Source organism: Mesoplodon mirus, assembly GCF_964341445.2.
Source record: "Mesoplodon mirus genome assembly, chromosome: 4".
Lineage (NCBI taxonomy): Eukaryota > Metazoa > Chordata > Mammalia > Artiodactyla > Ziphiidae > Mesoplodon > Mesoplodon mirus.
Genome location: NC_138979.1, coordinates 126,177,242 through 126,205,075, shown reverse-complemented (window position 1 = coordinate 126,205,075; position 27,834 = coordinate 126,177,242). Strand labels below are relative to the sequence as shown.

General features: G+C 39.1%; 1 long non-coding RNA gene across 1 annotated transcript in view; it reads right to left on the bottom strand.

The window, feature by feature from the left end:
* LOC309802337 overlaps window positions 1–27,834 on the bottom strand; it is a 104,132-nt gene that overhangs the window by 54,742 nt on the left and 21,556 nt on the right. The window contains exon 2 of the long non-coding RNA XR_014293765.1: window positions 9,864–9,969. This is a non-coding gene — a long non-coding RNA (uncharacterized lncRNA). The remainder of the gene's footprint in view (window positions 1–9,863; window positions 9,970–27,834) is intronic.

Sequence of the window (27,834 nt, the reverse complement as noted above, 5' to 3'; positions counted from 1 at the left end):
ACTGGGAATCATTCCTTTTTTTCTTACAGGCTTTTTTTTTTTTTTTCTTGGTCCTTAATGGAGATCTTGAACTGCAGAGCCGCCGTGTCAGAACTCAGATGGTTAACATTCACTTCTTGCTGTTTTATTGCATATTACTGTGAGCGCCTGAGCAGCGGGAGCAGATTCGGGCAATTACAATCAAGTCAGGGCGCACGCCGCGGCGGAGCAACACGGGCATGATGAGGATACTGATGAGGCACTTATCGAAAACCCCACATCATCCACGCGCATCAGCCACAACATGTCACCCCAAATGAGGCATCAGCTGCCTTCAAAAGGCTCATTGCACAGTGTTTACAGCTTCCCTCGGACCCACTTTTGATTTTACGGTCAGAGCTGGGTTCAAACAGCAGCTGTCTGGCAAAGACAGGTCTGCGGCTTCTAGCAGCTTCCCCGAGAGTCCTGGGGCTTTGTCTGGGGAGATTTGGGGAGCAGGTCCTGGAAGGGACGTGGGAAGGCAGAGAAGTTTCCAGGTCCATTTCTCTCGAAGAGGAATCCCTTTTCCCAGAAGGGGCCCTTGATTAATTTCAAGCACTAGCACACAGTGCTGGCATAATGGGGGGGGGGAGCCAAAGAAGGAAACTTACAGATCTCCTTAAAATAGTAACAGGGTGGGTGGGACCTCTCACGCAGACAGAAGTCCTAGAAAGGTCAATCAATCCATTTGGGAAAGACAGATCCAACCAGGAGAACCGTTGAGGTGGTGACAATTTTTAATTTTTTCATTATCAACTCATTCTTGGGTGGTTTTTGGGGGAGAGGGGCGTTTATTAGTAATTTATAGAGAGGACTTTATTTCAAAAACACTGTTTTCTGCTATGGAGGAAGGAGGTATATTCCTAGTAACACTCAAACTATTCTTGGTCACTTTGGGTCAATGCAACTTGCAGCTAAATACTTGGGGGAATGTATTTGTTTACACTGGAAAAAAAAGAATATGAAAAAATCATTGCCATCTATTTTTCAATCTATGTCATTCCTGGTAGGGAGAGACAACAGGCTGATACATTTTTGTACATTTTTTAAACGGCTGGATTAGTCAATGTTGTTTATTTTGAAGCTAAATGCTCTTAGCTTTGCAAATACTACTCCTCCGGTAAAACATTTTCCAGCTAGAGCTAGGTCAGTTGAACCAATACCAATAAAAGCCACCCAGACTTTCCATGTTTTACTCTCTTGGAGACTTTTCAGCACAACTGCACCTCCACACCCACTAGTGTGTGCCATCTCAGTCACCCAAAGCAGTGGGAAGAAACGGCAGCACATGGCTTTCAGCCTGGTATGGGGCAGGCATGGAACAAAGGTGGGCTTCCTTTCCCCCAAACCAATGATCTGTCCTGGAGACAGCACCACGTGGAGAATAAGGTTCAACAAGGTGCTGCGGGGACATTAGGTAGGTTCAGAAGGCAGTGTGGACATGGGGCAGGCCACCAAGCAGAGCCACCAGACAGAGCCACAGACTGACGAAGGTCCAGGGTCCTAGGACCTAGAAGCAACCCTAATGTACCTGACACTGGTCTAAAATATTCCTTTCTGTACTGGGTCCTGGGTGTCAGGAACTCTTCCTTTTCAGTTTAATCACAACCATTGCTACTTTCTTTTCACTGTTTTCATCAGTGATTCTAAAGCAGTTGGCATTAGGTTCTGAATGGGATTTTAACACCTTTACAAAAAGTGGGGAACCAAACTAAATACTTTGGGAGACTTCTGAGTTTGAAGAACTCTGATAATTATGAAAAATTAATTTACTTTTCCTGGTAAGCCATTTTACCCACTCTTCAAAGTTAACATAAACCAGAGTTCCCAGAAATTTCAGGAAAGGGGCTCCTTCACCTCCACTCTGTCTCAGAGGTTGTGCTAGTTTTCTTTCCTTCTGGGTCCCTTTGTCTTCTAAACCTTCTGAAACTCCTTTTATGGCCCTTATCCAATGATATTCCAATTTGGCCCTTTCTACCCGAGCTCTTCTCTAGTTTCTGGGGGTCGTAAGTTTAAGCCCACAGGTTTGTGTTCCAAACTTGTATTCAAGGGAAAACCCCATCAGACACTGTCAGGGATGGTGACCACAAAGCTCAGAGCAGTACTCAGCTTTCTTAGCGCCAGGGGAGCCAAGGCAAAAGAAGGCAAATGTGAGCCTCATTTCCCTTTATCGTCTCAGCCCCTCAGCCTCCAGCGGGAAAGAGGAGGCTTGATGTCCCAAGAACCTGCGTTTATTAGATTATGGTAAATGAATACTAAAGGGAATACAAACTCTAAATGCATAAAAGAAAATGGGTGGTTTCCATGGGATAATGGAGAATTTTGGAAGGTTAGATTTAAAATTAACTCAAGAATCTTAGGTTCATCTTAGTCCTTCCAGATTTTGCCTATGACTGATTTTCACCCAGTCCTGTCTTACCAAACTTTCAGTTAGCCTTTCTTTTTAGAGCTCTTCTAGCAGGTGACACGTATCGATGACATAGTGAGAAAATGAGTATTTAGAGTTCAGCAGTAGATTATGGAGAGGATTCATTAAGCCATCAGATGCATTAGTATGGACTTTAGCCACCTTCTCGCCATCAACAATGCCTGCCTTAGTCTTTGGTTCTAGGGGTTGCAAACACTTAACAATTCTTCAGTAAATTTTAATATCATTGGTTGTATATATGTGTATGTTTTAAATTTTTATGTGTTGATACCTTCCTGTGTCTAGAGGGGTAGGGGGAGGCAGGAGAAGGAATGCAAATTAAAATGCAGCATGATACATTCTAGGCTGTTATCCAAACCAAATGAAAAGGAATTACTCATGTAGTGAATTCAGAAGGACTCACTGGTCAGATGGCTATTGAGTCTCCTAGTTTTTGACCTCTGGTTTAGTAATCTAGAGAAAAACAGTCCTGCAGGATCCTTGCTGGGAGCTCCATAGAAGATCCAGGCAAGAAAGACGCGGTTTGCATGTGTGTATATGCATGCAGCGTGCACGTCTGGAATGTGTGTGTGTGTGTGTGTGTGTGTGTGTGTGTGTGTGTGATCTCTTTGTGGGGTCATCATCTAACGCTCTTTGTGATGCACATTCTAAATTAGGCAAAAGAGATGCATCTTTCAAATGCAGATCATGTTTGCATTAGAAGAGCCGTGAGAACACTTGTCAGTTTCAGAACATTTATGTGCTAGAAGTACTGTTAGCAGAAGAGCAGTTCAGATAAATTCGAGACTTTTTTTGCTGATCACAAACATTAAGCTTCACACCTGAAGCCCTCAACCCCCTGCTGTGCTCTAATCCTAGCACCATTCACCCTTAGAGACGCAGAGTGCTGTGCCTCGGCTCTCAAACCTTTGATTGCCCTTACTTCGAATGCCACCACCTGCAAAAATGCCTTTTGATTCCCTTTGAGCCTCTTGAGAAGGAAGTAAAAATGATAATTCATGACAAACATTAATTAATTGTTTACAAGATGATCTTTTCTTTTTCCAACTTCTGTTCAGCAGACATGTTGAACTGCAAGATTCCACTCCTGACGCCAGAATTTGTCAAGAGGCCTGCATTGTTGTTTCTCACTGAGGCATAGGACCGACTGCGGGCCATTGTTTCTCCAGCTCAAGTGGGCCTGCCTGGTTCTTGTTGGAAGAATGGGGGTGACATGCGTGAGTTCCCAAGTATAAAAGAACTCCCGGTTCTAGAAAGGAACAGGAGTTTAGCCACTAATGCAGAGTAAATAAACATTTTTCACCACCTCTTGCTCCATGTGATTTTTTTTTAAAGGTCAAGAGATGCCATTACAGTATTTTAAAAGCTTCAAATTATGTTTAAAGAACGTATCACTAAACTCACAGAAAACTTACCAGAATTTGGGAACCCACTGTGATTGTTTGGTCCTTGAGTTTTATCATTACTGGAAGGCGGATTGTAAAAGGAATGCAGATGCCCCATTGTTTCTAATATCCTGCAATTTGCACAAAGTGAATGTGGCTCAAGTTCTTCCCCATTTCCCTCAAAATATGGAAAATGTGGAGACCATTCAATTTCAAATTTTCCTACGGTCCACACTGCAGGTCACACATTCTAGGCAGATAAGAATAAGCCTTTGGGGACCTTTCATGATGAACGTATTCAAAATGCAAAGAATGGATCATGTTCCTCTGAAACCTCCAATTGTGTATGTGAAAGAGAGAGAGAGAGAGGAGTAAAAGGCAGGGGGAGATTTCTCATTCAAATTAAAGAATAAAAAACTTACTTCAAGGAAGGATAGAGTAACAGCAGAAAGACTTCCTCAGCAACTGAGGTTTTCAGATTTCAAATTAGGAGCCCTTAGATCATGGCTGCTAGGCTAAAAATCAATTCTATATTTTCTGAGTTAATGCGAAGGATTGCACTTAACAGACACGGAGACTAATAAGGTATGCAGAAGGAATAAAAGTAGCACACCCACATGCACAGATTCAGGCCTTAGTCTTGGCCATGATCCAGCACAATGATGTTTCAACCAGATTTGAAAAAAATCAATAACATCTGTGGTATAATGGTTAATTAAAGCAGCTCTTCAGCAGAGCTCAGGAGGAGAAGCTCGGCCTGAAATTCAGACAGCTGAAGCTTGATTATCAGGAAAGAATGCTTTTTTAGCTCTGAGTGGATAGGCCAAAAGCTGCAATGTGCCGAAATGGGGAGAAAAATTGCTTTTATTTTAACTTTCTTTAAGTAATCAATACATGCTTTTCACCTGTATTAGGACACTGCTCAGCTTCAAAGCCTGTTACTCCACTTCAGCATAAATTCTAGCTACTGTCTTTTGAACCTTAGGTTTAAAAAGGAGCCCCATCCCCTGTAAAGCAAAAGCAAAAGAAGCAAAAGAAAAGAATATGCAGGTGTGGTTATATGTCCTTGAGAACAGCTAAAGCTCAGGCTCTAGGATGGTTCGAAGTGTTTAATCCATAAGCTATGAGCACAGCTGACCTGACCCTGGGGTATACAGAGGTCCTAGCCAAAGTACTAAGGTGGTACAATAGAACGACTAAAAATCCTCAAGGAAATTGTGAGGGGCAGGGTCAAATTTCCCCCTTCTTTTTGTCTTCCTATTGTTTTGAGTTCTGTGCTAGGGATGTTTACCTTTTGAAGGACAAAGGTCAAAGAATCAACAATGATGTCTCCTGGCCGTAGATGGCAAGGTCAGCAGGTGACTTCTCTAAAGAAAAAAACCTTAGTAACACCCCACCTACTATTTTCTTGGCCCCTTGCTTTGCCTTCTATTTCGGATATTGTTCCTGGGCAGCAGAATCTGCGTCTTCACATCACTGGCAAATTTTGAGAAGCACTTGCGAAACCATATTGCTCTCTCTAGATGACAGAAATCCTCACACGAATACCAGTGAATAATACAGTTTGTCAATCGGTCATTTATTTTTTCATTCAAGTTTTTATCAGTGCCAAGCATGTACCCACTACTGTGCAGGGTGTGAAGGTTCCAAAGACAAATAAGAGATGGTTCTTGACCTACAAAGCTCATTGCCTGTCTGAGGGATGTGTGCTTGTGAACAAATAATTGCAAACTCATTGGAAAAAGAGCTCGAATAGAAGGGTCAACAAGAGCTAAGAATTTTGAAACCCTCTCCTGTCAACTGAGCTCAGGAAGGGCAGAGTGTGGGTTTGGGAGCTTCAGCGGGGAGTGACACTGGAGCAGAATCTTGGAGGATGAGGAAGAATTTCCAGGCAGACAAGGGAAAATGAAAGGTAGGGAAGGCATTCAGAATTATGTATACTTATGTGAATTGTCAGGATTAGTTTGGAAGAATATATATAGAAGAAGTGATACAGATGTCATATAAAATCTTCATAATTAATCTTTATATTTTACATTGGCTCTCCCCATTTTAAGAACTATCAGGATCAGAGATTCCAACACCACCCTTTAAAGCTATCACAACCTATTAGTTCTTTTTTTCTTTCACCTGACCATACTCCCTCAGTGGAGGCTGGGAAATTCATTGGTATCTTCTCTTCTCTAAATGCACTTAACGCTTCTGGCTTTTCCTCAGGGCTCCAGTTTTTCATCCTATGACTTTTCCTTTTAACCCTTCTCTGAGTCCTTTCCAGACTCCCTTTCTGCACAATTTCAAAATGTGAACTAGCTTTAAAGGCATCAAGGAGCTGGTCTGCCCATCAGTACGCTGTATAGTAAAGTATGCTTGAGAAGAACTAGTAATAATGCCGACCACTTTTCATCTTTAAAATGTTGGTCTCTGGGTAAAATCTTGCTCCTCCATCTACCGAGTGATCTTGGGCAAGACACATGAATTCTTTGGGTTTCAGTTTCCCCATTTGAAATGTGGGTATAAGTCAATAACTATCTCATAAGATTGTTTTGTAGATTTAATGAACTAATAATTGTAAAGTGACTAGAATAGTGCCTGGCACAGAAGAACTGATAAATTAGCGATCGTTAAATAAATCAGTTACCAGCACTTGAGCACATGGTTCTCTGACCAAGCTTATTTTTGTCATAATTTTGCTTGTCCATTTTATTGTCTCAAATGCTCCTCACCAGGTATGCAATTCAAACCTTCTCTACTCTGATATGGATCAAATCTCCACTATCACTTTGAATTTGATTTTGGTCTTTTAATATATTATCAACTCATCTTTAGAGCCAGTTATTTACTCCTAATTTTTATTCTATTATCCGTGTTTTTAAATAATTTTCAAATTATGTTGCCAGCTTTTCTTCCCGGCAAAGGAGTGACATTTGCCTTCACATTTCCCTGGATAACTTCTACGATTTTATTATTTGAGGACTGACTCTACCTTCTTGTATTTGTCTTTCTGATTTGGCTGTTATGCTCTTCCTTGGTAAACTGGTATAATTTCCAACTTTTACAGCCATTTATTTAGCACCACATCTTTGTTTTTGGAATAAGGCAAGTGTAAGTAATTAAATACAATTTAAAGTGCATATGTCTTGAGCACCTATCAATTTAGGCACCAGACTCTCTGTTGTGAATACAGAAATATGACGAGTATCGGTTAGGATTTATTTCAGCTGCTGTTAATGGAAACTTGACTAGGTGGCTCAGCACTCCAATGTATTCTCTTGTATAAAATAAGGTGGGATTTAGGCAGCCCAGACAAAGGGAACTCCAAAAAATCATCAGGGACCCAGAATCTTTCTTTCTCTCCTATTTTGATTTTCACCCTCAGGGTCATCTCATGGTCCAAGATAGTTGCTGAAACATTAGCTACTATATCTGTAACCCGGGCAGCAGGATGAAAAATGGAAGCAAAGACTCCTTCCCCTTAAGGAGTCTTCCCAGAACTCCCACTTAACAATCCTCCTCACATCTTTTTGCCATAATCTAGTCACATAGCTAACTGCACGGAGGCTGGGAGATGTAGACTTTATTCTGGTGTCACTCGTTCAGCCAAAAATTCACGTTAAAGTAACCGGATTAGGCCCAAGATGAAGTCACTCGTGCTAAGCCCCACGTCAGCAAACCAAAACTTAACTAAGTTTCTTTGCTCAGCTCTCCCAGAAAAGGAGGGCTCAGGTCAACTAATCAGTGCTCACCTCTCAGCACAAGTCACCAGGCTCAGCTCCAAGACTTCCCTTTGCTCCATGGAAGGCGCCAACCTTGCAATAACCAATCCGCTCTGCCTCCTATGACTTCCCTGTTCCTGCTCCCTTCTGCCTATAAAAGCCTTTCATTTTGTACAGCTCCTCCAAGCTCCTTTCCATGTGCTAGAGTGCACACTGCCCAATTCATGAAACACTGAATAAAGCCATTAAGACCTTTAGAATTTACTCAGTTGAATCTTGTTCTTTAGCAGTCAGGATTTTGATGCTAAGAAAGAAGGGGAGAATGAATGTTAGTGTTCAACTAGCAGCCTCCGTCACAAACTGGTCTCTGACAATGAGGAGCTCAAAGTTTAGTGGCAGTGATAAACACACAAATAAATTATTGTGAGACAGTGAAATGAGTGCTAATCCATTTCATGTAAAGTTATTGGTATCTTTTAATTTCCATTCACTGATAAGGGTTCACTCTAATAGAAAGTGTTCCTTACTTCTTCCCACCATCAGCTTTCCACCAGCCCCTGCCTTCCTCCAGGCTGAGCTAGGCACAGTGAAATGTAGTTTGATCTGATTTCCCAAAGGACAGTCTCCATGGATTTGGGGGGCAGCTAAAGGGTAGGGAGTAGGCCTGGGTTATTTTTACAGAGAGTGATTGACTGGGGAGGTGCTCAATAGTTGCTGGTAGAATGATTTCTTGTACTTAAAAAAGTGATTTTCCAGCTCCTCCTGGCTTCTTTGCTACTGAAGAAAAATGTCCACCTCAGACCATTTCTACCAATGCAGAATGATTTTCCCAAAGTTCTCATCTCATGCCGTTGACCAAATAGCTTTGGGCATATCCTTTAACCTCTCTGGCCTGAATTCTCCTAATATTCCTATCTTGAAGCTTTGAGCATGGAGAAAAATAAGAATGCTATTACAAAAAGATTAATTTTATGTTTTTCTAAAGACTTCATAAATCATGAATTGATTCTAGGATTTCTTTTTCATTTGGCAAGGAAAAGTGATATAAATATGTGTAATGCAGATATTTTTAATACAAAAAAATACACACACACACCCCAATGAAGATGAAATGAACCAAGAGATATGAAAAATGCCTTGAAAATGATAAGTAGTATTATATAAACATAAACATGAAGGGTTGTATTAAGTTTGTTATATTAATAACACTTTCACTAGGATTTTCAAGAGAATAAAAGTGATAACTTCTGTTCTTGTAGTTAGGGAGGAAACATACACATATATGAAACCACTGGGGAATTTTCAATGCAGAATACAAGGAATTTATATTGTGCAGAGAGGATGTTCATAAATGCTCAGGATGCATTTTAGTTGAAAATTCAAGCAATACCTATGATGGAGTACAATTCATTCATTCAATGATGGTTATTTGTAGGAAATAATGGGAAAACAGTAACAAGGAGTATTAAGCTAGAATGAATTAGTGTGACAAAAATGTTACTGACACAGCACAAAATCTTGCTGCTTGAATATTCAAAGCCTGCAGATCAATTAAACTCTACCACTAAATTCAGTTCACTTCTAAGTGAAACTCATTTAACTTTTATTTTCTGGATTCATTTCATTTAGGAGAATACTATAATAGACTCACAGCCACTCAGCTAGCAACATCATCAGCTAAGTGCTACCTATTACAGAGAATTTCAACCTTTTATCAGGGTTTTTTAATTTCATTGGTTTTGGGGGGTTCTTGTTTGATTTTTATTTTTGTCTTTGAGATTTAACCATCGTGCACTAAATATTGCATCAGAAGAACTAATATTGATGCCCAGCACTTTTCACCTTACAAAGTCTTTTATGCACGTTAAATTAATTCAAGTAACATTTAGCAAGGCAGGTTCTATATAAAATAATTTCCATTTTACATATTGGAGAACAAGATACAATTACTTAACTCAAAGCAATATTCACTCAAAAGAAAGGTGAGGGTTCAGGTGGTTATAGTCACAATAAGATGAAAGAAACTCTTCAGTTTCCAAAATGTGTTCTGGATGATGTGTCTTTTATTTCTGAAATGCTCTTTTACCATTAGACTACATAGTAGAATCAAACTGAATAAAAATGAATTTGTCTTACCTGGACTAAGGTGCTGCTGTGCTGTGTCTAACTCAACATTAGTTATCCTTGAGCATCATAAATATGTTCTCACTTAGGACCATCTGTCTTTTTTATAACCTAGTCTCTAGCTCTCTTTACATATCATCATATGTAAAATTTTCAGAATAGTTTCATACTTATTTTTTAACCATACGTACTTACCTCCCATGCTTATATGAAATAAAGGATGTGAGTGTTTGAAAACTCAAGAAACTCCATATCAATTGTCTTCTGCATAGTACACTCTGATGTATTCACTCCCAATCCCCTGAAAGACAGAGAAAGAAAAACTCACACTTGACTGAAAAACAAACAACTCATTGCCAGCATCTTGGAGACATTTTTTACTAACTAGAAGACTGAGAAAGTTGTAATAATAATAAAAAAAATCAGCAAATGATATGTCTCAACAAAGAGAACAGCCCCTTCCTACCTATGGCCAACATTTCTGACTGGCTTGTATGACAGCTATATTTCCAAGTTCCTTCTCCCTTGCCCCAGAAAGACTTGTTTTCCAGAGACACCAATGCAGCCCCCTCCTCCTGCCTCATGCCTTGAATGGGTAGGTGAGAGAGCTGCCATCTTAAGACATGCATGTGGATAAAATGCCAACATTCAAAGGATGGCAGAGCAGAAAGTTAGAAAGTTGTTAACAGTTGAACTGCCAGGACAATCCTGAAACTGCCTACCTCTGAACATGATGGGTAAATACATGTTGTTATAGTCTATTCAGCTGTTAGATTTTCTGTTACTTGCAGCTGAAAGCATTCCTAACTCAAATACCAAACAGAAAATGGTGAGCAAGTACATGGTCTCATCATGGCTCTCTCCTCTCTGGCTTGGGACAAAGACATAACTGGGCAGCTTTCCACTACTGTCTAGATGCTGCATTTTAAAATAAATCATTTTTATTCTCTGATGACAAAAGTAATTAGTGTGTATTGTAGAAAATAGATAAAGTCAAGAAATACACAAAGGAAAGATGAAATCATCTAAAATCTCACCACTTAGACATAAGTAATATTTTAATTTTTGTAAATAATATTATTTTTACAATAATATTTATAATTTTTAAAATATATAATTATTTTAATATTTTAGTATATTTATTTTTTAATTGTTCAAAATTAGAAGTATATATTTCTAGCTTGCCTCTATGAACTTACAGGTTTGTAAACCATACACAAATATGTATACAGGTTATTTTACAAAATTGAATCATTAGAATATAATCCATGCAATTGTATTTTTTCTTTTAAAATATGTTAAATGTATTTCCATGCTAATAAACATCTATCTGCATGGATATATATTTGGCTGTATAGAGTTTCATTGTATGCTGATACCAAAATTTATTTTATCATTTGAAATTTCAGATATTAAAAAATAGCTTTTAACATTTGATTATATATGTATGTTATAAATATACATTTGCTTATATATGTATTCCTTGGGACAAAAACATAAATATATGTTCCTTTCTATGCATAAATACACATATATCCTTTTAAATTTTTAAACAAATTTGGGATAATGATGTATATTATTATCAAAACTTACATAAGGTTTGATATCTTTCTCTACTTTTCTATATATAATTAATTATTCCTATTTATTTAAATATTTACCTATTACATTATTTTAATGGCTATACGATATTTTACTATCTAGGGATATTAGCATTTATTTAATCAGCATCCTACTATTAGTCATGTGGACTATTTCCAAATTTTGTTATGAAACAATCATCAACTCAAAACAAAATTATTTGTCCAAGATTATTTTCTTAAGGTACATTCCTGAAAGTAGAATTACTGGGGTCAAAAAAGACCATTTACATTTTTAAGCTTTTAACGTGCATTTTGAAATGGTCTTCCAAAACCATTGGAATAATTTGTACTCCTGCTAACAGCATAAGAGAGTATTCATTTCCCTGAAACTAGAATGTGTTTGGAAGAAGCCAAAATATTGTCCCGCATTGAGCCCGTATTTCCTCAACTATTTACATTTAGAAAGTGAATTTGCAAGAAACCAATAAGAAAGAAACAAAGTGAGGGTTTTGAAAAGGATGAGCAGTGGTACACAGGGTCCTGGTAAGGGCACTCCCTACCTATAAGCAGTTAGGCTACGGCAGAGCTGGGGAAGTGGGTGTATCAGAACTTGCTGCAGAGTGTAGATTTCTGCAGGTTTCACAGGTTTGAAGTGTCAGCAAATCAGGCTACAGGGTGGTGGAAGATGCCATGTAAGTGTATCATGGCCAAAATAAGGCCACTACTTTGAATGAAGAATGATATCCAAAACACTCTTCCCACCCTGTGCATCTTCAAATTTAAAAAAAGAGAGGATATTCTACAGAGATGAAAAAATATGAGCAACCTCAGATTTCTGCTCTTCAAAGTAAATGCCAAAATTATACAGTGAGAGGGGACAAGGCTATGGTGCAAGTAGGTTATACTCAGTGAGAACCAAGTTGTTGTTCATATGTGAAACTGATAGAGAGTATGATGTGGTATAATGCAGTGCTGCTCTAGTAGTAATATATCCCAAATTCTATGAGCATGCATTATACTTTATAACATATGCCTAGAATCATCTTTATCAATGAGAACTTCCTATATGAACTCTATCATGATTCCTACCAAACAATTAAACAGATTTTTTTAAAAACCAATAAAATTACAAAATTCTAATTAAAAAAAGTCTATTGAGGAACCAAGCTAGACATGATACCTGAAAGCAAGAGACATTACTGTAGTTCACCAGTGTTGGCGGCCACTGGAGGAGCTGGAGCTGGATTCTTTGGAGGCTCAGTCTAATGCTCTTTATAAATCAAAGCTTCATGGGAGGGGTTTAGGCTGAGCCCCAAGACACTGGATCCGTGCTTCTGAGCTCTCGCCTGGTTGGCAGGGGTCTCTTTCCACCAGAAGATTGTATAGCTCCTAGCCAAGGCTGATTTACCCAGTCAGCACAGTAGGCAGCACAGTAGGACCTTGGGCCCATAGTACTTTAGGGACCCACAAAAATACTAATTTCTTTTAAAATTAGAAAAAAATAAATAAACCCAAATTGGTTTGTATTCATATTTATACCCATGGAGTCATAACCTTTTTAATTTTTACTTTTTTTAATGGAGAAAGCTACTCACAAAAGTGCAAGTGTATAAAGCCCATGACAGTCATCGTAAAGCTAGAGAAATAAGTCCTGGTCAGCCAGGCAAAAGCTGCAGCTCCCCAGGCTCAGCCTAGCTCCCAACCTCAGCAATCCTCCTCTTCCCTGAGTTGACAGCTGCAGTGTCAGTCCCACTCCTATTTCAAAGACCAATTCCTCTTTCAACCACAGGAAGGGCTAGGCCCTGAGAAGAGGACCCTAATAAGGAAAAACCTAAGGATACTGAAAACTCAGACCTCAACTACCCTGCGAAGTACTTTAATGTTCCAAGTGAAAGCCAAGTCCTTCAACAGGTGGTGGCATTGCTATATAACACTGGTATTGAGGGCAAGTATTAGGTCTTGGGATTCTTCAGAACTTCATATAGACTTGACAGACTTGACAAATATTAGATGGCTGGCAGTCTGGCTCACTGGCTGGATATATGGATGGATGGATGGATGGATGGATGGATGGATGGGTGGGTGGATGGATGGGTGGGTGGGTGGGTGGGTGGATGGATGGATGGATGGATGGATGGATGGGAGTGATAAGGATCAGAAGCCATCTTCAGAGGCCTGAACTCTTAAAGACTTAAGACGGGGGTTAGCAAAAATTTCCTGAGTCACATAGTAAATATTTTAGGCTTTGTTTTCTCTATGGTCTCTGTTGCAACCATGTAACTCTGCTGCTATAGCATGAAAGCAACCATAGACAATATGTAAATGAATGGTGTGACTCTTCCACTGAACACTGAAATTTGAATTTCATATAATTTTCACTTGTCATGAAATATTACTCTTTTGATTTTTTTCAACTATTTAAAGATAGAAGGACCATTCTTAGTTAACAGGCCACACACATAAAGAGGCAGTGGGCCAAGACTGGCCCACAGGCTGTAGCTTGTGGACCTCTGACCTGACCAATAGAACATGGCTGACCATGAAAGACTTGCTCCAAATGAAAAGGCCATAGTTGCTACTGAGGAAACAGTCATTGGAGCTGCCCTGTCCATCACTCTAACAGGGCTTGGGAATGTCATCCAAACCTGCCTAGGCCACTGAATTAAGCTTTATGCTCTCTTCATTACCAAGGTTAAAACTTTTATCCATCATTCTACCGAGATTCCTGGCCTTTACACAAAGCTTCTGGCCTTTATCATTCTAAGAATCCTGAACCAACCAGGCCAAATTGATGTGATGTTCTATCATTTCAAACTCAACATGTTTAAAAATGAAACCCATTACCTTTTCTTCAAAGCGAGCTCCCCATATTTTCTAAGAAACCCAGGTTCAAAGCCTTAGACATCTTTGAATCTTCCTTTTTCACCTCCCAGATCTGTTTTTTCCTCCAAGCTACAAATTTGACCACCCCCTACCCCAGGACTAGGGCAGGATCTGGAGGAAAGAGAACAGCCATGGGTTCTAGGTCCAAATCTTCAATGAACTGGCCAGTGAACTCTGAGGTCTCACTGACTTCAAGCTCACTTTAAAGATGCTTTAGGAATGCAGAGAAGGGAGGGTTGCATCCTTGTGAACTAGGAGTGTTCAGGAAACATGAACACTTGCATGGACCCTGAAGAAATGGTAAACATCTAAGTTGGTAGCTGCTGAATGGCATTCATCTATGGCAGCGGTCCCTAACTTTTTTGGCACCAGGGACCGGTTTTGTGGAAGACAGTTTTTTCATGGACTGGGGGTGGGGGGATAGGGGAATGTTCAGGCAGTAATGGGAGCGATGGGGAGCAGCTGTAAGTACAGATGAAGCTTCACTCGCTTGCCTGCCACTCACCTCCTGCTGCGTGGCTGGATTCCTAACAGGCTCAGAGGCCTGAGAGTTGGGAACCCCTGAACTATGGGGTGGTCAGCCTTCTAATTATCTGGTTTATTGCTCTTACTCATCTTCCTTTGTCAATACCTAGTCTTCCTACGTTGGATCTTGACATTACCTATGACATTATCTATGTATCTATGTATTCTAAGAAGGCACTTTAAAAATGAAGTCTTTCACCACCAGTTATTCACTAAATACTAGAGTTTAAGAATATCTCCTTTTCATTGAAAAGGAACATTCAGTTCTCTGGATATTGTAGCCTGTCTGAAATGAAGGAGAACAGACTGACAGCAAAAAGAGGTAATTTAGCCAGAATTCCTGTGCTCTGTACTTGAACTATAAGCAGGGTCTTCATAAGGGCCTTGTGCACTTTTAAACTTTAATAACTCAGGTAGTGCGTGTTAGAGAAACAATCTGTAAATGGTACTCAAAAGTAAATGTATTAAAGTTTAGGACAACTATATTATGCAATTGCACGCAATATGTACTCATTTCAGATCCTGTGATAAATGAAATATGGCCAGTAGAATTGAAGTTCATGACAGCTCTAAGAAGAAAATTGAATTTGCCTTTAAATTCCATTTACAGTTTACTATCATATCTACCTCATATGCTTTTGAAGTTAAAAGTTTAATAATGGCACAGAGACTTTATAAAGAGCCTGTACTTGAATTCAGCGATAAGTATAGTTAGAGAGAACATCACATCATCTCTTAGCAAAGATAACATCCCTGCTTACTTTGGTGGCTTTTAAAACAGCTTCAGAAATAGACAGTATGGTGAGTCTCTGCAGTTAGTACAACTCAGTAAACAAGAATAAAACAGAATCTCTGAAACTGGAGTCTAGTTCCAAGCTTTGCCAACAGCTCGGCCGAGTGATTCAGGAAAATTAGTTCTCTCTCCTGTCCTTCAAGGTTTTTCATCCTATGCTAAAAATAGGGTTACATGGGCCACCAATTCATGGTCACATGGTTTTTATAAGCCTGTGTGTGTGTGTGTGTGTGTGTGTGTGTGTACACAAGGAAAGGAGGTACCCTTTATATTTTCCTAGTTAAAATACTATTCCAATGTATCTCAGTAGAGGACAAAACACTGTGAAAAAGCACAAAACAGACGGAGTGTTACTATTTTCTACTTGTTCCCCAAACTGGAGGTTGCAAAATCAAAGCCTGCAAGTCCACCCAAAAAATCTGGGCGTGTGCATTTGAGAGGGTGAGCAGGAATGAGGTTTCTCTTGAAGTTCTTGCTGAATACATAGTGCCAAGAGCTGGGACAGAGTTACACAATTTGCAGATTGCTTTGGCTGGTCTCCATGTGCTTTGCAAAGTGATTCATTTCCTGTATTTGGTCAAGATAGAGAAAAATTGGGCACACACAAATTTGATGTGGTTTTTGATTGGGATATTTTATCGGATCAGTATGTAAGGTTTCATGATAGGGATGGAGAGCATTTTACCTCTTAAGACCAAGGCTGGCTGGAGCAAACAGTGTAATCTAAGGGTGCCCATATTCCCAGCCTCCCCTTGGGGAAATGTTTTTTCTTCCTCGTTGCTTCCCTGCCTTCCCAGAGGGGCACCGAGGGTTGTTCTGCTCAATCACAACCTTCTTCATAAGGGAATCTGATAAACATCTTCACACTGAGTTGAAAGTTGCTATTAACTCCCCTAGGGGTATTGCATTTTAACAGAAGCCAAGTTCAAGAAATAAACCTCTAATTGAATGATTTCAGGCGACCCTGGAGTTGGAGAAGTATTTAGGGCAAGTGAATGCAAAGAGGCAGGGTGGCTTCTGAGGGCCCTGAGATTCTGGAATGGGCATCCTCCTCCCCGTCACCTCTGCCCTCAGCCATCAGGCTTTCCCTCAAGTTGGCCAAGGGGTGCCTGCAGAGTTTTCAAGATAATCTGGAAATGCAGATTTGGGGGTGACCTGATGGGCTTCAATATTTGGAAAAATGGGATGACATTGCTCCTCTGGACTTTTTCTTGTCAGTATTTAGTGAAGGCTGTGGCAACCTGAAAAGTTGGAAAAGCACTTAATACTTAAATCACTGTTGACACCAGAACAGGCAGTGGGCTTGGCCTCTTAATTCCAAGGCTGAAACACAAGAGACCGTTGGCTCAGTAAAGACAGGATTTACGTCACTTAATAGAACTTAGTCAAACACAGAAGTATTCTATATTGGACTTTTTGGTTTGCTTATGAAAAACATACTACATTAGTTTATTCATTCAAAAATTGCTGATAGAGCATTTAGCCTACATCATGCACTGTTCTTGGCTTTGGGCAGGGCTGATCGTCAGCTGGAACCCACTGGTACAGCATCCTGACAATCATGGGCTCTGACTGGCAGGGACTTGCTGTGCCATCCCAGCGGTGACATAGTTTGAAAATCATCCTTCATGTTCAACATACAGAGTTAAACAAAACAAACATGGTCCTTTCCTCATGGAAAATACAGTCTTGGTAGTAACAAGAAAGAGCTCTCAGATGCTTTCTTTTTCTCATTTCAATTCATTTTTCTCATTACAACTTGGAAGGTATGAATTGGAAAAAGTCATGTCTGCTAGTCCTGGCTCTAAAAGATTTGTCGAAGGTTCTCCAAGATTTGGTGTACAATATCTTTTCAAAGTAGAGATTTTAGACTCCTGAAATATGTTGTTGCCTCCATCCCATTCTGGTTCTTCATTGGGAAAATGTTTCCAAAAATGTTATATAGGTTATTATACTGTTATTCAATTTGTGGTAATGGATTTGCACACTCACTCTAAACTCTCTTGCTTGGTCTATCTTGGATGTAATTGCCCCTCTTCATGAACAGGACGGGTAGCCAGAGTGTCTCAGACAAAAAAGTCCCAGTTTAAACAGAGCGTCAATCAAAAGTGCAACAGCCAAAGCTCTTTCTTCCAGTCCTCTACTGTCATTTGGGAGAAAGAGAACACCTAATGTATCACCTTGGACGCATGTGGTCTTGCCCTCACGGGGAAAAGCTTTCAGAATGCTCAGGGCAGCATTTATAGCATTCAGAAAAAAAATTTTTTTAAATAAATTTACTTATTTATTTTTGGCTGCACTGGGTCTTCATTGCTGCACGCGGGCTTTCTCTAGTTGCAGCGAGTGGGGGCTGCTCTTCGTTGCAGTGTGTGGGCTTCTCATCACGCTGGCATCTCTTGTTGCGGAGCATGGGCTCTAGGAATGTGGGCTTCAGTAGTTGTGGTGCGCAGGCTCAGTAGTTGTGGCTCGCGGGCTCTAGAGCGCAGACTCAGTAGTTGTGGCACATGGGCTTAGCTGCTCTGTGGCATGTGGGATCTTCCCAGACCAGGGCTTGAACCTGTGTCCCCTGCATTGGCAGGCAGATTCTTAACCACTGTGCAACCAGGGAAGTCCCAGAAAAATTTTAAGTTTTAAATAAATTCAAGGTGTTAATTAGTAATCTTTTGGTTTATTTTTTATTTATGCTGGTAAACCTAAAGGCTTTTATAAGTTTGAGTGGGAAGGCGTTTGAGTAATGCTCAGAAAATGGAGATCTCATCTAGGCTCCCCCAACAACACTGGTGTCACACATTCTAATTCTTCTACCTAATCTCTCAGAACTTCAGTTTCTTTGTCTACAAAAAAATTAAGACAGAAAAACAGAGACCACAGTAATAATGTGCATAACTGAAGATAAACTCCTAATCGACAGGAAAAGCCTCTCCACACCAACATGCCCAGCTGCTCTCATGCAGCCACGGAGGAGAGACTCACCCAGACAGGGGTGAAGGCAGCGCACCTCGGCTCAGCTTTTCCTCTTTTTCTGGATTCCTCCTGGGGCATTTAGCGGACATCAACACTCCTTCCAGATAGTATGCAAAGGGATTGATTAAGGAAGAAACCACATTGTGATTACACTACTTAACTGGAAAAATATACTTGAACTAATTTGGTGCATCTCTTTAAGGAAATGTTTAGAAATACCAGGCTCTCTTAGTTCTTAAACCAAATGCAGCACATCCACAAAAGAGGGAAGAAAGCAGAGTTTGTGCCCAGGTGCCCCTGAGCCATCTGGATGCCTTCAGCTCTGGGAAAGCCCATCTCCCCCCAACATGTCTAAGGGTTATCATGGACTTGGATGAGATAATATATGCTGAAGCAGTCTGCTCACTCTCACTTTGCAAATACGAAGTATTGTTATGACTCCACCATACCTATAGCACAGCTAAGATCATAAAACAACTCTGATTTTGTGCCTAGAATGACTTTCCTGTTATATATTGAACCAGATGTATGCGTGCTGGTACAGGAAGTCTTGAATTAGCACTTTTATTTTCATGGAGTAGTACTGAGTTTGCAATAGTTTAGGAAAACTCAAGAAATCTTTTCATTTCTCTAGTACTTTCAGTTTCACATATAGGTCTCAGAATTTGCGAATGCCCTATAATCCCCCATACCTTGTTTACACCCTTTCTAAAATATTCTCAGTTGTGGTCTTCCAGCCTGGATAGTGGTCCTTGGAAGATGGGAAATCATACCGTCTGAGAGGTCCATTCCATCTAAATGTAGTTCTGACTGTCAGAAAGTGTTCCTCTGTGCTCTTAGTTAAAACCTGCCTCCTTGAAACTATTTTTAAGAATGTTAGATGGGGCTTCCCTGGTGGCGTAGTGGTTAAGAATCTCCCTGCCAATGCGGGGGACATGGGTTTGAGCCCTGTTCCGTGAAGATCTCACATGCCACGGAGCAGCTAAGCCCATGCGCCACAACTACTGAGCCTGTGCTCTAGAGCCTGCGAGTCACAACTACTGAAGCCTGCGTGCCTAGAGCCCGTGCTCCGCAACAAGAGAAGCCACCACGATGAGAAGCCCTCGCACAGCAACGAAGCACCAATGCAGCCAAAAATAAATAAATAAAATCTATAAAAAAAAATAAAAAGAATGTTAGGTGATAAAATGTATTTTTTCTGATAATAGTCATTCACACTTCTTAAAAGTTTAGAAAATATAAAAAAGAAAATAAAGGGCTTCCCTGGTGGCGCGCAGTGGTTGAGAGTCCGCCTGCTGATGCAGGGGACACGGGTTCGTGCGCTGGTCCAGGAGGATCCCACATGCCGCGGAGCGGCTAGGCCCGTGAGCCATGGCCACTGAGCCTGCACGTCCGGAGCCTGTGCTCTGCAACGGGAGAGGCCACAACAGTGAGAAGCCCACGTACCGCAAAAAAAGAAAAAAAAAAAAGAAAAACTACCCTTTATCCCAACACTCCAAGATAACCACTATTCTTTTCTCTGTCTTAGTGCTCTCTTTCGCACCCTCTCTGAATGACATCATCTCACATATGCAACATTCAATCCTGCTTTTCAAAAAATTTGACAAGGTATCTTAAGTAATTTCTTTGAAAACATGATTTTTTTCCATGTTACTACAAAAATTTTCACTGGAAATTTGAAAGTTGAAAGAATTTTATGCTGGACAGCCATATACCCAGCACTAAGATTCCACCATTAACACCTTACTATGTTTGCTTTATCACATATTTAGTCACCTATTCACCCCTCTAACCATCCGTTAATCCATTTTATCTTTTTGATGCATTTCAAACATTGCAGGTATCAATACATTTCCTTCAAAATACTTCAACATTCATATTTTAAACTAAAGTTCAATATTAGTTAATACTTTATTTCAAGGTGAAATTTACATACAATGACATACACAAACCTTAAGTGCACATGCATTAAGTTTTGACAAAAGCAACACCTGTGTAACCCAAGCCCTTATAAAGGTATAGAACATCATCCATACCCCAGAAAGTTCTTTGATGTTCCTTTCAATCACCCCCTCCCCTCACCCCCTCCCCGACCCTGTTTTGCTGAGTCTTATTGCCTTGTCTTGAACTTCATATTGTTGGAATCATACAGTATGTGCCCTTCTGTGTAAGGTTCATTTCTTTCAGCATAATGCTTTTGAACTTTACCCGTTTTGCTACAAGTATACACACACAAATAAACAATCAGTTGTTTGTACCTTTTTACTGTTAGTCACTGTTCCATTGTACAAATATACCCACTTATCCATTTTCCTACTGAGAGGCACCTGGGCTGATACCAGTTTTTGACCACTATGAATAAATCGGCTATAAACATTCTTATACAACTCATTTTGCAAAAAGTTTTTATTTTTCAGGAGTAAATACCTAAGAGTGGAAGTTCTCCATCTAAGGTGGGGATATATTTAGTTTTTAAGAAACTGCCAAACTTTGTCCCAGCTGGTTGTACCATTTTATGTTTCTAGTAGCGACGTGTGAGAGTTCCAATTGTTCTACATCCTGTCAGCATTTAAGGTGTTTCCTCATGCTTTTAATTTTAATTTGTATTGCTCTGATCACTTATGATAATGAGCATTTTTTCACATGCATATTGGCTGTTCATATTTTTCTTTTTGTGAAGCGTCTTCTGAAATCTTTTACCCATTTTTAATTGAATTATCTTTTTATTGTTGAGTTTAGTAGGAGTTCTTTGTATATCCTGGCTAGCAGTCTTTTGTCAGATATATGTTTTGTGAATATTTTTTCCTGGTGTCTGACTTCATTTTCTTAATGGAGTTGAAAACACACTTGTTTAATAGTTGCAAAAAATTCAATTCTATGAATTTGTATAATTCATTTCACCATTTCTCTACTGTTGTATACTTAAATTTTTTTTCCATTTTGTTTTTAAATATTATGATAAACATTTTTGTACATCCTTATATATTTCAAATATGAACACTTTGTCACATTTGTTAAAAGTCTTTTCCTGTCATTTGCCAACTGTATTTCCATAATTTTAGAGTTTTGAACTCTAAAAATGCTGTGAGCAGAGGCTTTCCATTTAGACAAGTCTAAACCCAATAAATTACTAGAGACTTGAGCAAAATAACTTCTCTGAACCTCGATTTCCTCATATTCATGGGATTGTTGTAAAGGTAAAATGAGTTATAGAATTATAGTGCTTGACATAATGTCTAGAATACAGTATGTGCTTAATAAATGTTAGATATCTTTATGATGATTTCTGTTGCTTTTGTAGTTTTTAGCCCTTTTGTTTTGTTTGTTTTACCAATTCCAAGATCAATGAAATATTCACTTGTATCTTCTTCTAGTTTTTGGTTTCTTAAAAAATTTTAATTCATCAACCCACTTCATACAATCTTCAAAAATTATTGTTTTTGTCTTCTCCATTTCCATAGTCACAGATGATTTTATGAATTATTTAATTGATTTGATACTGATTGGCTAGAACTACCTAAACAATGGCATATTAGTCAAGCACTGCTGTGTAACAAATTACCCTAGAACTTAGCAACTTAAAGCAACAAACATTTATTATCTCAGTTTCTGAGGGTCAGGAATCCAGGAGCAGATAGTTGGGTAGTTGTGACGCCGGGTGTCTCATGAGCTTGCAGTTGGGATGTCAGCTAGGGCTGCAAGTCATCCGAAGGCTTGACTGGACTATAGAATCTGCTTCCAAGATGAGTCTCAAAGAATTTATGCATATTTAAGACCATTTAAAAGTGGTGGATAGTGTTAATAGTAAGCATTCTTTCCCACTCCTATCTTTTATAAAAGTACTTCTAGAATTTTTGTCATGTCCCGTAGTTTGACAGAGACATTCTCTATCATGTTAAATACCAAATCTTCCATTCCTATATTTCTAATATTTTCCTTTTTTGAATGGATAATTTTATCAGGTTCTTTTTTGACACAATCATGCTGTTTTCTTCTTTAACCTGTGCATGTGACAAGTAGCACTGATCAGTTTCCTAATGTGAGACCTTTCATGTGTTTTCAAAATAAACAGCACCAGATTAAACAATTCTTAAACATACTGCTGGCTTTGATTTGCTGGCATTTCAGTCAGGATTTTTGACTTGACATTGATATGTGAATCCATATGGAGGGTCACCTATTTTGTTTTACATACATATCTTTTAAGCAGCATGTAATTAAAATTTGATATTTGTCATATTGTCAGTATAATATATGCTTTAGTTATTAATATTTTCTGTGGCTTTAGGCCCAGATTTATGTTAAAAATCATTTTTTGAAATAGTTTTCTTTCCTAAAATATTTTCCATATTTTTTTCATTTCAAAAATCACATTTTGATCATTTAAACTTAACTGTTTAAATGGTCCAGATGTTTACCGCTTGTCATTTCATAGCACAATTTCTCCTATTTTTAAGCTATTTTTGATTCACATTTTGTTAGTTGTAGTTCATTTTCAAGCAAACTTTTCAAAAAGGATGATTCACGTCTAGACATTGCTTGGCAGCACGGTGAGGAGTCTCTGGGTCAGTGAGCTCTGAAGGGCCATAACAGCTTTGGGTCCATAACACAAGGCTTTATCTTATCAATGGGTAACAACTGTCAAGTGAGGCTTTGTAGGGTATGCAGGAAGGTTCTAAATAGTTTAACTTTTGCTTGTTTGGGCAATTTTTAAAATAACTGGAGAGCATTATGCTAAATGAAATAAGTCAGACAGAGAAAGGCAAATACTGTATGTTATCACTTATATAGAGAATCTAAAAAATACAAAAAACTAGTGAATATAACAAAAAAGAAGCAGAGTCACAGATACAGAGAACAGACTAGTGGTTGCCAATGGGGAAAGGGAAGGAGGGAGGGGCAATATAGGAGTAGGGAGTTAAAAGGTACAAACTACTACATATATAATAAGCTACAGCACGGGGAGTATGGCCAATATTTTGTAATAAGAAAAATGGCGTGTAACCTTTAAAAGTTATGAATTGCTGTACTGTACACCTGTAACTTGTATAATATTACTGTACATCTACTATACTTCAATTAAAAAATAAAAATAAAATAAAATAAAATAACTGGATGTGTAAAAATCTGAGCTTGGTGCCAGCAGGCTTTTGAGCTAACAGGTCAAAATTTTGAAATAAACAACCTAGGGGCCAATATACAGAGACCATCTTTGGCTCATTTATGTAACATTTTTTAGTGATTTTTCTGAACTAATTTTGTAAAGTCTGTATTCTTTATCATGTGTGGCCACTGAAGTCTCTGCTCAGTTGCTTAGTGGTCAAGCTAATGACTGGACAGAGATTTCCTTAAGGGCCTGGAAAAACCAAATCTCCAGCTTTTGCTTTATTTACATTCTTCTGGGTTGTTATTGTTGTTCACTATTGTGTTTTTGCTTCTACTTTCCCACTCCTGTCTCTCTGGTGATTATTTTTCATCTCTCCAACCTCTATATACCGCAGGGTGGGAGGGCTCAGTCCTTGGACTTCTTCTCTATCCACACTCACTGTGTTAGTGACATCGACTTTTATGGCTTCACATATCACCTCCATGCCGACAACTTCCCAACTTACATCTCCAGCCTAGACTCCTCTCCTCCATTTGACATTTGTATATCCAATTGCTGACTGGACATGTCCACCTGGGTAACTAATAAGCAACTCACACCAAACTCTCTCCCTTCTCCCCTCCTCTCACCCAGGCTTCCCCATTTCAGTGAATGTCAACTCTATTCTTCCAGTTACTCAGACCAAAAATTTGACATCATCCTCGGCTCCTCTCTTCCTCTTGTATCATAGTCAATATGTGAACTATCAGTTGACCCTGACCTTCAGGATTTATTCAGAATCCTGTCAGTTTTCACTACCTCCATTGTTATTTCCCTGGTCCAGGCTACCACTATCTTTTGTCTTGACTATTTCATCAGCCTCCTACCTAATCTCCCTGGCTCTACCCATGCTTTCTCCTTCCAAAATCTATTCTCAATAAAACAGCCAGAGCAACCCTTTAAAAATCATATCAAGGCACTCCTCTGTCCCAAACCTCTCAATGGTTTTCCATCCTTCTCAGTAGAAGCCAAAATTCTTTGAATGACCTGCAAGGTCTACACAGTCTAGTATTCCATTACACTGCTAACCTCATTTCCCAAATCCCCCTTTTCACACTCTGCTCCAGCCACACCTACCTCCTGGATGATCCCGGGACACCCCAGGCAGACTTGAACTTGCTGTTTCCTCTGCCTGGAACCGTTGCCCTGGATACCGTCATGGCTACTTCCGATCTTAGCTTAATATTAACTTATCAGTGAGGCTTTCCCCGGCCATCTTTTGAGAGAGTGACCTTCTTCTTCCCTCTCCAGGTGCCCTTCATCCTTCGTCTCCTCTTTATTTTCCCTTTTGTTCTTATCACTATCTAAAATACTACAGATTTTTGTGTTTATTTTCAGTCTCCCCAATCCAAAAATTAAGCTCCAAGAGAGCAAGGATCTCTATTTTGTTTACTGCTCTAGCTTTACTCTCTAGAAGAGTCCCATGTAAATATCACAGGTACTTAATAAATAACTGTTTTAAAACTGTCTTTAAAAGCACATATCTGTAAGAAAGTTGGATTTTAGAAAATAAAACCACCTCCTACCTCACCCTAACCCATGACAGTCAGCCCCCTTTCTCTTCAGCTTGCCAGGCAACATAACTTATTTAATGTGTGCAGGTTAGTCTTTGATTTTAGCAAAAAGCAGGTGCCCAGCCTTTGTACTGCCTGGTCTCTGTTATGAGGATGTATTTAGATAGCTTTAAGATATACTATTTTGCTTGTATTTATATACATCTATACACATAATCATTTTTTTAAGTTCACTGGCACTAATTTCCTACTTTTCGAATAACACCTTAAAATATTTTTTAAAAAGGTAAACTAATAAACATTTATTTTAGAAAATTTTGGAAATCAAAGAAAATATAAGAAAAAAATCACTCAATCTCGCTATGCAAGTACAACCATTGTTAGCATTTTATATTTCCTTATAGTCGTTTATCTACCCAAAGCATTTTTTTTTTCATGTAATCATACCTATAACTAATGCCTACATTTTTCACTTGAATATATCACAGGTGAAGGTTACATTTTCTAAGTACTGTGAAGTAACTACAATAATTTTGAGGGACTTAAACACTAGATTGGCAAACATTCAGCTAACCATTCTTTTGGAGGAACTCTGGATTGAGCAAAGTGTTTTCCCAGAAGCTGTCTCTCTAGGACAGCTGCTTAAGCCAAAGAGGCTAATAATTACATTGAAATCCATACTGGATGGTCTTGTAAAAGGGTATCTGGTTTGCCATTAAATATTATAATTGCATTAACTTCATGTTTCCGGGAGTTGGAGCACTAAGGCTGACTGTTTCCCACTCTGTATCCATACCTACCTGTAACTGTGACTTTGCAGGGACGGGGGCCTGCCTCTTGAAGGTGAGTTAAGAGGGGACTCTCCAGCTGTCATGAGTGGAATTACAGGCTGTCTTCAAGGGGCCGAATGTTGTTAAAGTGAATCTGTCTGTCATTTCTCCTGAAAGTTTGTGATCAGTTTAGTTAGTCCTGAGAATATTAATAGTCTCTTTCTTGATTCTAATTGAGTGACTAGTACCTAAGCAAAATAGCCATTAAGAGCTATGGAAATGTAATTGCTCCACCAACTGGTCAGCTATAATATTTTATGACAGCAATAGAAATGTTTACCTATGGGAGAATTTATTAAAAAGTAACTACACCTAAAAATAGGAGCAGGTTTTTAAAAGTAAGTTATTCTTTGAAACCCATAATTGTGAAATCAATTGCTTTTTTTCTTCATGCTGATGAATATATTTTTTAAAACTTATTTTCCTTTGCAAGTTATATTCCAAATTCCAATGTTTATTAAATCCACATTCTTGTTCCTTGTGTGAGCTAGTGACTGAGGGACACTTCCCAAGATTATTTAATATTAAAAGGGAATGGTTCTGAAGAACCTAGGGGCAGGACAGGAATAAAGACCGCAGACGTAGAGAATGGACCTGAGGACATGGGGAGGGGTAAGGGTAAGCTGGGATGAAGTGAGAGAGTGACATGAACATATATATACTACCAAATGTAAAATAGATAGCTAGTGGGAAGCAGCCACATAGCACAGGGAGATCAGCTCGGTGCTTTGTGACCACCTAGAGGGGTGGGATAGGGAGGGTGGGAGGGAGACACAAGAGGGAGGAGATATGGGGATATATGTATACGTATAGCTGATTCACTTTGATGTAAAGCAGAAACCAACACACCATTGTAAAGCAATTATACTCCAATAAAGATGTTAAAAAAACTAAAATTAAAAAAAAGTAAAAGGGAAGCCTTAATTAACCCCAAAGTATACTGAATTAATTAATTAATTAATCTAAAAACCAAAGCAAGCTCCACCTAACAGTTTAGATATGTGTAGTCTTTACAGACATTGCTCATGGCAAATGTTCTTCATTTACAATTTAAAAGAAGGAATATTTCCGATAATTGTCTTTTTATCTCTATATTACTTTTTTTCTCAGCCCTTTAAGTCACTAAGCCTCTTGTGTGGGAAGGAAATAATCCATAAGGTGCTTGTTTCTTGGAGCTCATCCCAAGACCTTGACCCACTGTCAGCACTGTGACAATCCCCCATAAGGGGTGAGCTGCTCAAAGATGACTGCACTGGGATGCAGGAAACTGGGAGACTGGTTTCTCCTTTGCCATTGGCCTCCTGTGTGGATTTGGGAGCCTATGGAACTCTTCTAGGCCTGAGTTTCCTTATCCATAACTTGGGGCCCTACTACAAATCACCCTACTTCCTATACAAAACAGTCTGTGACGTCCTCTTGTCCATGAGTTGCAATTACACTTATGAATGAAAAAGCATTCAATTCCACATGAAATGTGGATGCTTTAGAGCTATGTAATGAGCACTGATTATTAAAGAATTTACGTCAAATATCATAGTAATGTGAGGAATGGTTATATTTATGCGTGAATGGTGGAATGCATAGTGCATGTGCGCACGTGCACACACACCCCCATTTACACAGGCCATCCTTCTTCCCCCAACTCACTTCCCACAATGCTGACAATGAATTACAGTTACAATGAATTACAGTATACTATTTTTTTTTTTCCTGCAGATTTTTGGTTACAAGAGAGTGTGGCTGAAGGTGGTGGTGGTGTTTCAAAGGTATCTAGGACACTGTGGTATTTGTCTGGAAAATAGAAGGCGATAAAATGTCACTTAAACATGAGGCACTAAGTAAATTGCTATGTCTAGGAGTCAGATGGGAGCAGTCACTAAAGAAGAATAAACCTGGATAAACCAAAAGTTAGAATAAAGGTAACTGTC